This window comes from Artemia sp. Qi Xiang Cuo, chromosome 8 (genome assembly GCF_049724085.1).
Source record: "Artemia sp. Qi Xiang Cuo chromosome 8, ASM4972408v1, whole genome shotgun sequence".
Classification (NCBI taxonomy): Eukaryota; Metazoa; Arthropoda; class Branchiopoda; order Anostraca; family Artemiidae; genus Artemia; species Artemia sp. Qi Xiang Cuo.
In genome coordinates, this window is record NC_142801.1 from 31975801 (window position 1) to 31990095 (window position 14295).

Here is a 14295-nt window from a genome sequence, read left to right on the forward strand (position 1 = left end):
GTGCATTCAGGCTCCCAAAAGATGTATGATCAATTTCTCAGGAATATCTCAGACTATTAAGTTGACACTTTCCTTATGTATGCCTCCTGAAGGTCCTATGTATGGCTCCTGAAGGTCAATACCCAATTTCCCACTTGTGGTGGGAAAGACTTTTAATTCTTGTCATCACACTGACGACTTTCGAAACTCCATCGCTCCGAAAGTACTGCAGTACTTCCCAGTACTGCAGAGGACTGTGACAAACACCGAGGCTTCGACTGATTTAATTTATATATGTTGTATAGTTTTTACACTCCTACGCTCAATTTTAATCCGATTTAACCCTCAGCTGCAGATGCTGCTTTATCCAATTAAAAGGAAAAGGGTATCCAGTTTGCTTCAGAAGAGACGATCCACCCTAATGTCCTTCAACCCTGGTTTCAACTCCACAGCGAGACTTGGCTCAACAGAAGGGGCTTTCAGCTTTCGACCAAGTGTTGCTTCAGGTATTTACTTGCTCTTAAGTGAATAGAAAATATGCCAGCATTTATTAGGAGAAAAAAAAATGATCTATACTTGATAGATTTAGAAGGAAAATTTGCCAATCAACATTAATAGGGGGTAAAATCCCTCCTCTCCCTCTCGTTCCCACCAGTAAGCAACGGACATGTTCATAGGACTTTCTTGTTATGTGGAAAGAACTTTCCGTGGGGGAAGTAATTTTCCATGGAGGGGGAGCCAGATTTCCCGGTCTTATTTAATAACAATCAGAAATTAAATTTTTAAAAGGCAAGTTTTTTTGCGACTTAAAGTAAGGGGCAATACCAAACTTAAAACGAACAGAAATTATTACGTATATGAAAAAGAACGGCCCTTCCACAATACCTCGCTATTTACTCTAAAATTTGAATTTGTGTCCGAATTATTTAAACACTAATTCTTAAACACAAGTACCATTTATTTTTAATAATAAATAATTTTTTTTTTTAATTCTATAAAATAATTTATATTCCATTGCGACGTATTATCTTTTTCATATATAAAAAAAATAAAAAAATCTTAGGGTATCCGGGTGCTTTTAGGCTATGTATGATGGCGTTAATGCGTGCTAAAAGCCAGAGAAACTGAGGATAGATGAGCACAAGCACAAAACTGATTGATACCATAATTTATTTCAATTGGAAATAGCTTTGGCGAATCTTGACTCAGTTTTCGGTTGATTATTCTTATCTTTAATTGAGAAGCAATCATATTCCTCATTATGAATTTATTTTATATCCTTCATTACAAATTGCCTCAATTCAAAAATATGGACCTAGTTTTAGCAACATCAAAGAACTCTTAAGATGTTCGGTACCAAAAATGTCATTTTGCAAGTCTTAGCTTGAGGGATCATAGATGTGTCAACAGTTCGAAAAGCTAACCAGAGGCTCTTTCAAAACAAATGAAACCTATAATCCCTTACAAATTGTGAATATCTAATCAATGCACGCACAGCATAAGTGTGCATTCTGTGTCCACAAGGATATCCATCAAGGCAGTTAGCACAACAGGACACTTCAAAAGCTGTCAAATTATTCAATGTGACTTTATTTTAGCTTATTTTTAATGTTTTCTAAGCAGGTACAATATAATATTATTAGAGACTACATTTTAATGAACTCTGAAAAGAAAAATCCACTCTGTTGAATATAAAACAGCTTTCTAGTGACGCAAGTTTCATTAAATCTGAATGTCTATATCCTTTGCACAAAACGAGATATATTAAATGGCTTTTCTAATTTGCGGAAATTTTCCGGAAAACGTAGGGGTCAGCTTTTAGTTTTCTGTCGTTTATTCGGATCTTTTATCTAAGCTATACAAGTTATGCAAGACTGCTCAATCAGTTCTTAATAGTTCGGCCACGTAAGCTATAAAAGCTTGTTATAGACAAGATAGGATGCTTATTATTGAGCTAAATCAAGAGTTAATTCTCAAGATTTGAAAATATCCAAAAAATAATCTCTCAAAACCATTTTAGATTATCTTGCATATGATGAAGATGTGCCAAAACTGCTTTACTTCATTTAAATCAGCAAAAGGTCATCTTTTACTGTGAAGTTCTTTTGAATATTTTTAACTACAGTTATTCAGCATATTTGAAGTAAAAAGTGTTTCCTTTATATGTTTCATTCTCAACAACCCCAATTCTAGGTTTATACCAATAAATATCTGACGAAGATAATTTCTTAAACCACATTGGCCCTCTATAATATAAAGAAGAAAAGATCAAAAATGGATTTTTACAGGCCACACGAAAATAATGAAAAAAACACAAACATATGATGGCAGTTCAAATTTTTGAATTTTTTTGCAAATCGCGGATATTGATAAATGACTCGCTTTATGGTTGTTAGGTATTTGGTTTTAATTTCTCTAATTTTTGCTTTTATTGTATGTTATTTATCTTTTAATATTGTTTTTTTTTCATTGGTTTTTATTGGTTTTGTGTTTTCACAGTGAGTTTCCATGTTTGATTTGTTTTGTTTTTTTCTTTATTTTTTTTTTAATTTTACTTAATTTTATTTATTTTCTAGTGAGTAAGAAGAGATGCGGTTGTACTCTAAAAAAATTCATTTTGAGTGTTTTTTTTTAATTATTTTTTTTATACCTTACAAAAAAAACATTAAAATCGTTTCTTCTTTATGTAATATCTGACAAAGCTCTACTCGTTTTTATGCCCCTTTCTTAACTTTTTTAATTAGTTTCTGTTATGTGTCATTTCTCTTTTGTTCCTGATTTTGAATCTTTGCCTTATTTTCAGTTCTATTTGGCTTTGAGTATGTAATTTTAGTGAATAAAGAATATTTGAGTTTTCATTTATTTTCACTAGTTACTCAGACAGAACTCTCCGAAGAACCTATAGAGCTTATTAAAGCAATCACATTATGGGAGAAGAAGCACTCATACAAAGAAAGTGAAACTTAAAGTGAAAGCGAGTCCAAAGATGAAGAATCGGAAGTCAGACCGAAGAAGCTCTCCGAAGTCAGACCGAAGGCGTTCTTCGAAGTCACACAAACGAAAGAAGCTCTCGAGAAGAATGTCTTGAGTTCAAAGAGTAAAATTAAAGAAGTGAGTACAACTACTTGTTAAATAACTATAAATTAAATAAATGAATAATTTATTAAATAATAATTATATTATAACATTTCATTCATTATTTATATAAGATTTTTCAAATAATGATTTATATAAAATAAATAATACATTATCAAATAATCATATATAAATATATAATACCTAAGTCGCATCCATCCTCATGGGACTTTATGGGGCCGCTCCTTTCGAAAGTTCACGGACCAGTGCTCCATTTCCTGTTCGGTCAGGTACAGTTCTGGATAGTTCGGTGATATGTTGCCTATCAAAGTTGTCAATCCACGTCTTTACAAGGACTTCCCCGTGGTCGACGCCCTTCAACAGTCCCTTCGAGCAAGATCTTGGGTAGTCGAATAGGTTCCATTCTCTTGACGTGCCCAAACCAGCGTAGTTGCTGTCTATTTAAATTTGTTTAGGATCTTGTCTGGTGACTTTAGTCTTCTACGGGCTTCTACATTTGTGACATGGTCATTGTATCTTATTTTCGATATCCGGCGTAAGCATCTCATTTCGAATGTAAGGAGGATTCACTCGTTTTCAGCTTTTATTGTCCATGTTTCACACCCAAACACAGCAATGGATATGATCAGGCTGTTAAAAGGTGAGGTTTCAGATGGTTCGAGAGGTGGTTGGACTTATGTATAAAGTTTGTTAATATTCTGAAACTAGAGCTGGTAAGGGCTAGGTGGTGTTTTGTGTCAGCAGTTTGGCAATTATCAGCCGTTAATAGACTACCAAGATAAAGAAATCGGTCTACTTTTTCCACTTGCTCACCATCATGATTGATGGAGTTTATGATTGATAGAGGGGATTTTTTGGTGTCCTGGTCTTGGCAGTATGTAAAGTAGACTTTAGTTTTGTTAGCACTAATCTGCATCTCAAACGACTTCGTTTTTTTAGAGATGCTGTCTGCCTGTCTTTAGACTTTTTGGGGGTCGTAGCTAGCTGGTCGTTATCATCAGCGCACGCGAGTTTGTCGTGTAGGATCCCACCACATTTTGCCCCACACCTAGTGGGTGTCAGGGAGAGGATAGCATGCGGGATTAAGTTGAAGAGTTGTGAGGATACATTGCATCCCTTGAGGACTCCGAAGTTGTCAAGAATTCATCAGAGAGGCCATATGTAGTCGGAATTTGGCTTTTGAACTTGTTGTACATGTCCTCAACGAATTTGACGATTTCGTCTTGGATATTGTAGTGTTTTAAAATATGCCAAAGATCTTTCCTCCATATGGGATCTAAGGCCTATTGGAAATCAATGAATAGCTCTCTTTTAAACTCTGGGTAGCGTTCCGTCAGTTGGTGCACAGTAAAGATTCGGTCAATAGTAGATCGTCCTGGTCGAAACCCAGCTTGAAACTCGTCGATAACATGAGTGGCGATTGCTCGTATTCTATGGAGGAGGATCTTAGTCAGGATTCTGGTTTGGTGGTTTGTTTTGCTTGAATTTCCTTTGAGGATAACTCTGTTTTAATTTTTAAATTTTTTATATTCTTTTATTTAATTTAATTTTTTAGTTTATTTTATCAAACCTTAGTTAAAATTTTAATGTACTAAATTTATTTCTTTTCTCGTATTAAATTCTGATTAAATCGACTGTGCTAACAGTGTACTTCAGTCGTTTGTGTGGTCTTATTTTATCCTTGAATCTGCAGAGGGTTAATTCAGTAACTTTTGGATGTTGTAGCTCTACCTGAAGGGATTATTTTAAACCTAGGGGCTATTTTGTTTACAGTAAGGTACATCTGAGTGTCAAGACTTTTTGAACGCTTTATAAATTTTAATTTCAGTTAGACGGACGAGCATTGATCCATAAAGCAACACTGTTTGATCATAGCTAAGTGGCTAATCGTAGCTAAGCTGTTCTTGCTAAGTGGTTGGCGCACTGGTTTGGGAATCCTTTTTCCAAGGGGAACGGGTTCGATTCCTGGCGTGGCCGGTTATTTGGTTTGGGACGGGGGTCAGTGGCGTGACAGCAAAGTTGTGTGACAGTGTAAGCTCCAGCTCTAAAGTGATCGTGAGTCGATACAGTTAAAAAGGTGGGCCCGGGATCAATAGTTTGAAGGTAAGCAGGTATGGTTTGCGAAATAATAGGATGGCGGGACCCCGATTCCCCCCCCCCCCCCATTGCGCTTCCTGGCTGAAGGGTCACGAAACGGAGATTAGAACTGCCGGTTTGGACTATAAGGGTCTAGCTCCGTCATACTTACTTACTTTACTCACTGTTCGTTCGTATTTTAGTGACTAAATTTGTCTTATTCTGTCAAAGCTTTGTTCACTAATTCAAAGAAATTAGTTTTCCCATGTGTTCAACCTCTGTTTTGAAACCGGAAGATTTCCTTCTTGTTTCAAGTCTGCAAGAACTATCTCTTTGTATAAAGGAGGAGACCCGAAGAACCAATCAAACTATCGGCCGATTTCAATCCTGTCTACATTTGGGAAGTTGCTCGAAAACTGTCTATATAACCGTATAGTCAGCTTTTTAATGTAATCTAAATTTTTTAGTCCGATGCAATTTGGGTTCCGGAAGTCTCACTCTACTGAGTATGCTATTATGGCAATGACTCAGTTTGTTCATGACGCCCTCGACAAAGGTGATATTCTTGCTACAATTTTTATTGACATTAAAAAGGCATTTGATACGATTTCCCATAAAATATTGCATACTAAACTTGATAACTGCGGCATAAGAGGCCCAGTTAATGGAGGCGAAAAACTGGAAATAGAAAAACTGAAAGAAAAGGAAAAACTGGAAATTGACTTGAGAGAAGAGATTTGTACAGAGTATGAAGATATTTGCTAAACGAGAAAAGACCCACACAGAATATTTGGAAGAGGTAAGTTTTAATTTGAGTGTATAGTACAGCTAAACTCTAAAGTCCCACTCACAGTGGTATTTAGATAGGTAGGCAATATGTAAGCATAATGATTATCGACTTGTCATAATTTGCTTTTTCTTGTACGAGTAGTCCTGAATGGGAGCTGGCGTTTACCCCTCCCCGTAAAATACCCCCCTCGAAAATACTCCCAGCGATTTGTCTAAATTTACTGTCTATAGACACTTAATTTTAAATAAACAGACCTGAGAAGGTTTGAGCATTTGGGTTGATTTTTTATTTCATAAAAAAAAAAAAGAATGAATGCTTTTCCTTATCCCATTGGCTTAAAAAGGATTGAATTTACATTTTTAAAATTTATAGTTCCCAAAATGTTTTTTTTTTTCCTTAAAAAATTGGATTACATGACATTGGAACTATAAATAACACAAGTCAATACTATTAAGTATAACTTAAAAGTAAACATAAATGTAAAGATAAAATCCCGATCGGTATTGTTGTATAGAGCGAAATTGAAAACCATAGACAGTTTGCCTTGATATTGGATAGTCATGCAATTCTACCTACTTATTAAAATGCTGCTGTGTTTGTAAATGAAAAAATTCTTTATAATATATTTGAATTCTTCTTCTACCTACGTTGACTAAAGTACGAAAATATGAAAGTTAAATTAATGTTTGAAAGTATCTATGTATGTATGTGTGGTATGTATCCCAATAACAAATACTATACTAAACAATGGGCGAATTTCATAACTCACAGGCCTCTTCTTACGGACTGTAGGGATTCATTTTACAACCAAAGTCATGGTTGTTTGATCTTCAAAATATGTTGAAGAACCTGGCTCTTTCAAAATTTTGATCCGATAATTTTGGGGAAAAAACGGGCATCGGAGGGGTCCAGTTGCCCTCCAATCTATTGGTCACTCAAAAAAGGCACTATAGCTTTTAATTTCCGTTCCAATGAGCCCTCTTCCGATATTCTAGGACCAATGGGTCGATACAATCACCCCTGAGAAAAAAAACAAACAAACAAATAAACACGCATTCGTGATCTTTCTTCTGGCAAAAAATACACAATTCCACATTTTTGCAGATAGCAGACCAAAACCTCAATAGTTACGCTGATACGCTGAAACCTCTGATACGCTGAATCTGACAGTATGATTTTCATTAAGATCTATGACTTTTAACGGGTGTTTCCCCCCTTTTTCAAAATGAAAGCACATTTTCTCTGGCTCGTAACCTTTGATTTGTAAGAATAAACTTAATGAAACTTATATATTTGACATCAGCATAAAAAATTCAATTCTTTTGATATATCTATTGGTATCAAAATTCCGTTCTTTAGATTTTCGGTTACTATTGAGCCGAGTCACTCCTTACTTACTGTTAGTTACCATGAACTGTTTGATAAGACACTGTCGTAAGAAAGAAAATAGAACTTAATAGGAGAGAGTAAAGAATAAAGCTTTGAATGGATTGGTGTGAAGAAGGAGTGTGCGCGGCTGTGTTGGTCTGGTGTTGCAATGAGTTGTTGGTAGCAGTAGTATTAATTCCTATAACTCCATGTTAAATCTGTGCTTTAATTTCATTGGTTTACATCTGCGACTTATAAGCCAATCACACTGTTCCTAATTTCTGGAGACAAATAACCCCACATTTTCAAAACATGATTGGTTTCCAAACATCCTATATGAAATTTTAGGCCAGTAAAAAGAAGAAAAAGTTCAACCCCCTCTGATTGGTTCGTTTGTGGGAAAATTTCAGCCAATAAATAGAAGTACATTTTTTTTAAGGATTATGGTACAAAATTAGTACAAGGGTATGACACTGCTTCAAAACGACAACCAACTGAAAAAAAAAATCAACATTATCAAGAACCCTTAAACGAATGGGTTTCATGCACCTCTTGATGGTGAATCCAAATATATTACTGGTTACCCTTCCAGATGCGTTTAGCCCCTGTTTCTTCATGGTAGGATTATCATAATAACCTTGTATAGGTTCTCTTACTCCAGCTTTATTTTCTTTCGTTTGTACTATGTTATGCTGTTAATGTTTTTGAATTTAGCTGAACGAGTATAAAAGGATAAATTCCTATTCATTGCATTGCTCACTAAATATTTGTTTTTGACGCTGCTCTAAAAATCTACGTAACTTGTAATAATATACGAAATTATTTACGTAACTGTGCTCTAAAAATCTACGTAACTTGTAATAATATACGAAATTATTTACGTAACTGTGTTTATCTACATAACTGATAATTACAATCAAAACTTAAAAAACTGAAAAAAAATGAGGATCTTAATAATGTCTCTCGCAGATTCTTGAAAACGTGTATTTATGTCTTGTATTGGAGTAACGCATTAAATCGCATGATTTTATACAACATGCTAAAGGCGAGTATATTACACGACGTTTTGGAAGAAATAAAAGATAAATGTTGAGGAGTAAACTCGTCCACATCAGTTGAAAGGTTAATATCTGGACTTTCTTGTTTCGTTGTAGCATACTACCTGTTGCTTTAATTCTATCGCAACCCTCTTACTCTTTGAGCTACGTGTATCTAAAATATACAAAAATGTCTGACAATTTGAAGCGAGTAACAGACGGCAGATTTTTGCGGATAATATACGTTCAAGAAACTGTGAACTTCAGCATGGCATTGCCTCAAAAACAGAGTGAATGACGGAGTGTGAGAGAGTGAGTGAGAGAGAGAGAGAGAGAGAGAGAGATAGGGAGAGAGAGAGAGAGAGAGAGAGAGAGAGAGAGAGAGAGAGCGAGAGAGAGAGAGAAAGGGAGAGAGAGAGAGAGAGAGAGAGAGAGGGAGAGAGAGAGGGAGAGAGAAAAAGAGAGGGGGGAATACAGAAACTCACACATATTATGGTGAAAAATGATTTTATTTTGTAAAATAAAGACTTACAAATAGAAAATAAAAACAGACGAAAATAAAAATAAAATATCAGCTATCCAATTTTCTTTGAAATTTCCTACTTTTCTATTGACACAACACTGTATGTAGCGCTTAATAGTTTTTAATTCTTATCTTCCCATATTAAATCACCAAAGGTCTAGCCAGCGTTGCCAACCTATTGAGATAAATTATACTGGTTTTCTGACCAAATTGTACCCAAAAGATATTTTGTGCCATAATTATAGCATTCAGCGTTAGTTTCCAGTTTTAAAGACAAAAATACTAGGATAAACTGAAAGGCAAACAAACTTTTTTCACTAATATCTTCATCCTTTCTCAGAAACAACTCTGAGCGCCGTTTCTAGTGGGATGATTAGTTTAAAGTTCGTGGAGATTTATTTTTGTGTTACGCCAACGAATATCCCTTTTCTTTTCCTTAAATACCACAAAGGTGACTTAGAGAGTTTCGAAAATTTGGAAAAAAATAAAACTTGACTTGGCAAATACAGAGCAAATGTACCAGAAATGTTGGATTGTATCATGAAATATTCAAATGCATCGCACTGTACCAAGGCAGCTAGATTGTACCAAAAACTGTGCACCTGTACCGCGTTGGCAACGCTGGATCTAACTCTCATAAGTTTCCGATTTTTTGATCTGTGATTTAGACCTAGGTGTTGCAAGGCATTGAGCTGTGTCAAGTCTAGACGGCTTTATGAAGCGATGATTTATTATTAGTAGTAGTATTATGAGAATTTAAATCAATTAGCCGACACGCTCGTTGAATATTTCGCATTAGTAATTATTTCTCGTTGGATCTTGAATATAAAATTCATTTTCACGGCAGTTTACTTAATAAATATTTGTTCCTAACGCTTTTCTAAAAAGTAACTTAACTGATATTTACAATCAAAACTAAAAAAAGAACGAGAATCTTAATCATGTTGTCTCTCAGTGCATAATTGTGTCTGTTATTTGTGCAGCTTAAAGTTAATATTCCCTGTGACATATGCACTCTTGTGACAAGACTACAGCTGTAGCTTACGTCGAAAGGAAAAGATACTTAGACTGATGAATTAATTGTATATCTATCCATTCACAAATTATTAATTATTATTTTACTCGGAATTGGGGTAAATGACCTATTTTTTATAAAAAAAAAAAAAACCTCTTTTAATTTTTTAAACGCATTTTAAACAAAAATTTCTATATAAAAAAAAATAGGACGACAGATAAAGCTGAATATTAAATATTTAGAAAAAAGAAATTTTCTACTTAATTAGGAAATTAAAACATTATTTTAATAAAAATAATATATAAAAACATTTAAAAGTAAAACTATTCCTTAATTTAATAAAATTAAACAGACATTTAAAATAAAATTTGAAAAAAAAAACACACACACACATGTGAATAGGCCCCCTCTCAACGCATATTTACAAATGCTAATGGTGCGTTTCAACTTCATACTTTATATACAATTAATAAGCTTTGACAAGAGACAAAAAATTAAACATATAAATATACTATAAAATAGAGAGAGTGAAAGGAGAAGATGTAACCATAAAAGACTATATAAGTATCAATAGATTTCATACCACATACACTTAAATTTATTAAGCCTTAGCTCTAATTGATTTTCATTTCCTTAACTACGGAACTGTGGAGCTTGAGAGCTACGATTCCTTAGAGTCATCCCAAGACACCCCCTCCCGGGGAAAATAGAGAAATAGACAAACTGAGCTTCCGACACGATTATTTGGTGGCTGAGAGACCTCTAATGAAACTTAGTCTCAATCCTCTGAAATAAGGAGAAAATGAAGATTTGGTGAAATATAAAAAAAAACAGAAAAATGTTAAATCAGGTTTATACTACTTACTTTTGGGTCATTTTCGGTTTCACTCTTGCATTTTTAAATTCTTTTTTTTTCTAATTTTTCGTTTGAAAATTTTAATTTAAAGAAAAAAAAATCTATTAGTAATACAAAAACTTTTGTTTGATATAAAAATTTTTAATTTAGCGCTTTAATTAATTTAATACTAAGTTAAAAACTAATTTGACGTTAAAAATAAACACAGGCTTAAACGAAACTTACCTATGGAAATGTATGTTAATTAGCATGTATATATTTAAAAATTAATTTATAATATACAAATAACTTCCAACGAGTCAAATGCAAATTAATAATAATATACAATTTATGAAATGAATATATAGAAATGAAAAAAAAACATGGTACACATTTTTCAGGGGGAGGATGGTCTTATCCCCATACCCTCTAGTTTGGACTTCGGAAGAACTGGAGACAATAGTCCTAAAATAAGCAAATAGAGAACGCTCATTATAGAAAGATTTTTCCGTCGACTAAGATATTGCAAAAATAATTTCGACCGCAAAAGTTTCATTTCCAAACTTTTCTGTAATTTTTCAAATGTTATTGACAAATAGACACCTAAAATGGAGATTTTCTTGGCATTCAAGATAAGGCAAACACCTTCTTAATGTCAAAAGCTCAATATTCCAACAATTTCTGAATTAAAAATCAATACAACGCATTTTGAAAAAAAGCATAATTACTTCTAGCTATCCTGAAACCTATATAAGAAAGCGGATTCGACTAAACGATTGGATAAACTTTGTTTAACAAGACAAATTATACTCGTAAATATTACTTAGACAGAAGTTGTTACATAACTTCTTTTGAATTTAAACAACCGACTATGTACAATCTAAAATGGCAATGTGGCTACGCGTCTTCTCCTTCTTGTGACCTACTGAGAGGAGAATCCCGTTCTTCACTCATTGACAAAAGCTGATTCTTGAGATCTGCGGGCTCGATGTTGATTTTTCCCATCTGATGAATAAGATTTTCCAACTCATTGGGATTGGTTGAAGAAGCTGAAGGTTTCTTCGGAGTCATTGTTTTGGCAGCTTCTGGGGCTTCTTGAAAGTGTTGAAGCTCCTCACTTAATTGAATTATTTCAAGGGATTGGAGTTCAAATTTCTTTTCCAGATCTTCTCTGGCTTCTCTCAGCTCTTTTATTAGCTGTTCTTTGGCCTGCAGGTCTTGCTTCATTGTAGAAATTTGTTCCTGAAAAAATAGGAGAAAATTAAAGACATCGAAAAGAGGAGATTTATTGGAAGAAACGGAGCTTCAGAAAAAGAAGAAGAGGAAAATGTAGGCCTGCACAGGGCTCTGATTGCCTAACGGGTGACACGCCTCAAAATAATAATCTAGAAATCTGATAACAGAAAAGAATATAATCTAGAACCGTCTCCCTAAAAAAGAGGGGTTTAGATGAATAAATCAATCTGAATCAATCAATTTATTTAAAGAGAACATAGACAAATTACAAAGCTTTAGACCCTCAAAAAGACTCTTTGGCCAGTGAGAGTGGTAGACTAAGCATAACATTAAATAATATCACTCAAATCAAACAGAAGGAGAAGAAGAAAAAACCAACAACAAAACAATTCCATATCCGATTATTTAAAAAAACTATCATTCGTTAAGATACATTAGCAAAAACAATTAAAAAATTATATTGAAAAAAATAATATAAAGGACCTAAATAAAAAAAAAATCCTCAATACAGTAGGTATGGGAGACCTGCTCCAAAATCATGCCTGTCCACATGCCACTGCGCAAGGGACACCGAGAGCCATATGAAAGGATGGCTCGGGAGGCAGCTGTACCAGATCTCTTCGCGGGGAGTATTTGGGGTGGACTGGAACATTTTCTGAGCAATTACCAAAGTTTGGTGAATCAAAGAAAAAACATTTTGAGGGGATGTACCACTGCTCTCATGTATTTTGGAGACTTATTTGAAAAGCTTAATTATCACAGTAGAAACGTTTATGTAGAAAGGTTTAGAGACAAGAAACGCAATGGGTGCGCCTGATTCCTTTCTCTTAAGCAGCACAATAGCTCCTTCTAAGAAAAGAATGATGTGGGCACAACGAACTTTTTTTGACTAAAGGAACGCAATAGATAGAAACAAAGTAGGAGCTAAAACGAATGAATGGAGAAACGTACTTATATAAAAACAAATGATAAAAAGGAGCAGTCTCCCTAAGGTTCTCTTAAATGACAGGTTTCTTTGATATTTTGTCACAACCCTAACGATATATAGGAGTATAATACATGCACACTAACTAGTAACTATAACGAATGAATAGAGAAATGTATTTATGTAAAAAAATTGCAATAAAAATAAATTGGAACTTTTTTTTTTTTTTCGAAATATAAGTGATAAAGGAATAGAGAGGACAGATGAAGAAAAAACATGGGAACAATCCCCGCAGGATTCGCAAGAATGAGAGCTTCCTCCAAAAATCTCGTCACAGCTCTATTCACAAAGTCACAACACAGAGACAAAAACTTGGGTATAAAATTATTTAATAAAAAAATTTATTTATTAAAAAAAATTACAGAAAAAAAAAATCGGTAACATTAAAAATAATATTATATAATTTCATTTTTTTTTTTTGTCACAATAAAATTAATGGAAGAAACAAAAGGTACTAAAAAAAATTACAGGAATGAACAAAAAAAAAAAAAAACATAACAGATAAGATGCTTTTATTATAGAAAGAAACTTTACAGAAATAATTATAAAAGTCCACTAAATGTGTTCAAGAATGAGAACTTACTTATTATATTATTTGTCTCAATAATCAATAATTAAAATACATATAAAAAACTTTTAATTAAAATGGACTAAGAGATAACTGTGTTTATTAAATAAACTTACAGAGACAAAAAATTATATAACAGTCACCAAAATCTTCTCTTATTTATTTTTTTTGGTAACAAAATAAGTAATTAAATAAGGAACAGAGACGAATAACAAGGAAATGAGAGACTAAAACTCAACACTAAAAGAAACGCCGATATAATTGTCTTATAGAAAGAAACATGATAGAAAAAAATGAGAACAGTCCCCTCAAGGTCCGAAAGAATGAGAACTTACTTCTAATATTATTTGTCACACTAAGAAATGAATACAAAAAAGAGAAAAAAACTTGGAATTAAAACGAAATAATCGAAATATTTATTTATGAAAGAAAATGAAAGAGAAAAAAAAATTGAGAACAGTCACAACAAGATTGTCTTATTAAATTTTTTTAATCCAAAATAAAGTATGTAAATAAAGAATATAGACGAATATAAAATAAAGGAAAGAAAAAAATAAAAACAAATAGAACATAATCGCGAAGTTTTATATAAAAATAAAACCGACAGAAAAAAATGGGATCAGCCCCCGCAAGGTTCGCAAGAATGAGAACTTCCTTTGAATATTTTGTCGCAACTCTTCTCTCAAAAGGAACAAAATACATAAACAAACACAGAGAACTAAACCGAATTACTATAGAAATTTATTTATTAAATAAACTGACATATAAAAAAATTGTTAACAGTCAT

The 14295-nt window shown here is 33.4% G+C and overlaps 1 protein-coding gene and 1 long non-coding RNA gene across 2 annotated transcripts in view; one reads left to right on the forward strand and one right to left on the reverse strand.

Annotated features, from left to right (window-relative positions):
• Positions 1–112: 112 nt before the first annotated feature.
• Positions 113–3009, forward strand: LOC148949327 (uncharacterized). Its single transcript, XR_016142126.1, has 2 exons — positions 113–485; positions 2852–3009. It is a non-coding gene; the product is annotated as an uncharacterized LOC148949327 (long non-coding RNA).
• Positions 3010–11822: 8813 nt separating this feature from the next.
• LOC148949328 (kinesin-like protein KIF20A) overlaps positions 11823–14295 on the reverse strand; it is a 176682-nt gene continuing 174209 nt past the window's right edge. The window contains exon 13 of the transcript XR_016142125.1: positions 11823–11961. The gene's annotated coding sequence lies outside the window, so the exon portion shown is untranslated. The remainder of the gene's footprint in view (positions 11962–14295) is intronic.